This window comes from Triticum dicoccoides, chromosome 5B (genome assembly GCF_002162155.2).
Source record: "Triticum dicoccoides isolate Atlit2015 ecotype Zavitan chromosome 5B, WEW_v2.0, whole genome shotgun sequence".
Taxonomy (NCBI): domain Eukaryota; kingdom Viridiplantae; phylum Streptophyta; class Magnoliopsida; order Poales; family Poaceae; genus Triticum; species Triticum dicoccoides.
The window spans coordinates 371,398,514-371,402,623 of NC_041389.1; positions in this window are offsets into that span (position 1 = coordinate 371,398,514).

The window sequence follows — 4,110 nt, forward strand, 5'->3', positions numbered from 1 at the left end:
CCCGCAATAAGGGGACATGATCTCTGCTTTGACAAGACGTGCCAATAAAACCACATCTTGAAACATGGAGTCGGAGGCTGAAAAACGGTTTGAAATAATGACCGGGCAGTGACATGATGTCACGCCACAAAAGTTGTCAGTAGATTGGACTCGTGAAAAATTATACTCTCTGCGTGTGCGTGTGGTACTTGTTTTGCAGAGCTAGACACGTTTTATGTGTTCGAAGGCTGTTTTGGAGTATTCAAAGGAGGAACCCGCCTTACAATGCCGAAGACAATCTGCCGTCGTACACATCGTCATTGAAGCCTGGTTTAGGGGCTACTGAGGGAGTCCTGGATTAAGGGGTCCTCGGGCGTCCGGACTATGTAACATGGGCCGGACTAATGGGCTATGAAGATACAAGATAGAAGACTTCTTCCCGTGTCCGGATGGGACTCTCTTTTGCGTGGATGGCAACCTTGGCGTTCGGATATGTAGATTCCTTCCTTTGTAAACCGACTCTGTACAACCCTAGGCCCCTCCGGTGTCTATATAAACCGGGGGGTTTGGTCCGTAGAGGCAATCATAATCATACAGGCTAGACATCTAGGGTTTAGCCATTACGATCTCGTGGTAGATCAACTCTTGTAATCCTCATATTCATCAAGATCAATCAAGAAGGAAGTAGGTTATTACCTCCATCAAGAGGGCCCGAACCTGGGTAAACATCGTGTCCCCCGTCTCCTGTTACCATTGACCTTAGACGCATAGTTCGGGACCCCCTACCCGAGATCTCCCGATTTTGACACCGATAATGATGAGCCCAGATTATGCAAAATGGCTTGAGGCCATGAAATCTGAGATGGAATCCATGTATGAGAACAAAGTGTGGACTTTGGTTGACTTGCCCTATGATCGACAAGCCATCGAGAATAAATGGATCTTCAAGAAGAAGACTGACGCTGATGGTAATGTTACTGTCTACAAAGCTCGACTTGTTGCGAAAGGTTTTCGACAAGTTCAAGGAATTGACTACGATGAGACTTTCTCACCCGTAGCAATGCTTAAGTCTGTCTGAATCATGTTAGCAATTGCTGCATTTTATGATTATGAAATTTGGTAAATGGATGTAAAGACTGCGTTCCTGAATGGATCTCTGGAAGAAGAGTTGTATATGATGCAACCCGAAGGTTTTATCAATCCAAAGGATGCTAACAAACTGTGCAAGCTCTAGTGATCCATCTATGGACTGGTGCAAGCATCTCGGATTTGGAATAAATGCTTTGATAGTGTGATCAAAGCATATGGTTTTATACAGACTTTTGGAGAAGCCTGTATTTACAAGAAAGTGAGTGGGAGCTCTGTAGCATTTCTAATATTATATGTGGATGACATATTGTTGATTGGAAATGATATAGAATTTCTGGATAGCACAAAAGGATACTTGAACAAGAGTTTTCCAATGAAAGACCTCGGTGAATCTGCTTATATATTGGGCATCAAAATCTATAGGGATAGATCAAGATGCTTAATTGGACTTTCACAAAGCACATACCTTGATAAAGTTTTGAAGAAGTTCAAAATGGATCAAGCAAAGAAAGGGTTCTTGCCTGTGTTACAAGGTGTGAAGTTGAGTCGGACTCAATGCCCGACCACTGCAGAAGATAGAGAGAAAATGAAAGTTGTTCCCTATGCTTCAGCCATAGGCTCTATCATGTATGCAATGCTGTGTACCAGACCTGATGTGTGCCTTGCTATTAGTTTAGCAGGGAGGTACCAAAGTAATCCAGGAGTGGATCACTGGACAACGGTCAAGAACATCCTGAAATACCTGAAAAGGACTAAGGATACATTTCTCATTTATGGAGGTGACAAAGAGCTCGTCGTAAATAGTTACGTTGATGCAAGCTTTGACACTGATCTGGATGACTCTAAGTCACAAACCGGATACGTATTTATATTGAACGGTGGAGTTGTCAGTTGGTGCAGTTCTAAGCAAAGCGTCTTGGCGGGATCTACGTGTGAAGCGGAGTACATGGCTGCTTCGGAAGCAGCAAATGAAGGAGTCTGGATGAAGGAGTTCATATCCGATCTAGGTGTCATACCTAGTGCATCGTGTCCAATGAAAATCTTTTGTGACAATACTGGTGTAATTGCCTTGGCAAAGGAATCCAGATTTCACAAGAGAACCAAGCACATCAAGAGACGCTTCAATTCCATCCGCGATCAAGTCAAGGAGGGAGATATAGAGATTTGCAAGATCCATATGGATCTGAATGTTGCAGACCCGTTGACTAAGCCTCTCTCATGAGCAAAACATGATCAGCACCAAGACTCCATGGGTGTTAGAATCATTACTGTGTAATCTAGATTATTGACTCTAGTGCAAGTGGGAGACTGAAGGAAATATGCCCTAGAGGCAATAATAAAGTTGTTATTTATATTTCCTTATATCATGATAAATGTTTATTATTCAAGCTAGAATTGTATTAACCGGAAACTTAGTACATTTGTGAATACATAGACAAACAGTGTGTCACTAGTATGCCTCTACTTGACTAGCTCGTTAATCAAAGTTGGTTAAGTTTCCTAGCCATAGACATGAGTTGTCATTTGATGAACGGGATCACATCATTAGAGAGATGTGATTGACTTGACCCATTCTGTTAGCTTAGCATTTGATCGTTTAGTATGTTGCTATTGCTTTCTTCATGACTTATACATGTTCCTATGACTATGAGATTATGCAACTCCCGAATATCGGAGGAACACTTTGTGTGCTATCAAACATCACAACGTAACTGGGTGATTATAAAGATGCTCTGCAGGTGTCTCCGATGGTGTTTGTTGAGTTGGCATAGATCGAGCTTAGGATTTGTCACCCCGATTGTCGGAGAGGTATCTCTGGCCCTCTCGGTAATGCACATCACTATAAGCCTTGCAAGCAATGTGACTAATGAGTTAGTTACGGGATGATGCATTACGGAACGAGTAAAGAGACTTGCCAGTAACAAGATTGAACTAGGTATTGAGATACTGACAATCGAATCTCGGGCAAGTAACATACCGATGACAAAGGGAACAACGTATGTTGTTATGCGGTTTGACAGATAAAGATCTTCGTAGAATATGTGGGAGCCAATATGAGCATCCAGGTTCCGCTATTGGTTATTGACCGGAGACGTGTCTCGGTCATGTCTACATAGTTCACGAACCCATAGGGTCCGCACGCTTAACGTTCGATGATGATCGGTATTATGAGTTTATGTGTTTTGATGTACCGAAGGTAGTTCGGAGTCTCGGATGTGATCACGGACATGACGATGAGTCTCGAAATGGTTAAGACATAAATATTGATATATTGGACGGCTATATTCGGACACTGGAAGTGTTCTGGGTGGTTTCAGATAAAACCGGAGTGTCGGAGGGTTACCGGACCCCCCCCTCGGGGAACTAATGGGCCTAGATGGGCCTTAGTAGAGAGAGAGGGGCGGCCAGGGCAGGCCGCGCGTCCCCTCTCCCTTAAGTCCGAATTGGACTAGGAGGGGGGCGGTGCCCCCCTTTTCCTTCCCCTCTCCCACTCCTTCCTTCCCCCTCCTAGTATGACTAGAAAAGGAGGAATCCTACTCCTACTAGGAGGATGTAACGCCCCGGATTCGATGCCTCAGGTGTTTGCCAGTTATTCGCCGTCGTTGCCATGTCATTTGCTTGCGTGTTGCATATTGTCATGTCATCATGTGCATCTCATTTTGCATACGTGTTCGTTTCTTGCATCCGAGCATTTTCCCCGTTGTCCGTTTTGCAATCCGGCTCTCCTATGTCACCCGGCGTCCCCTTCTTGTCTCTCTTCGTGAGCGGGTGTTAAACTTTCTCGAAATGGCCCGAGGTTTGCCAAGCGGCCTTGGTATAGCACCGGTAGACCGCCTGTCAAGTTTCGTGCCATTTGGAGTCCGTTTGATACTCCAACGGTTAACCACCTAGCCCGCAAAGCCCCTTTTGTCTTGCAGCCCAACACCCCTCCAAAGTGGCCCAAAACCCATCCAAACCCCCTCCATGCTCTCGGTCATTCGATCACGATCGCGTGGCCAAAAACCGCTCCTCATTTGGACTCTCCTAGCTCCCTCTAGCTAT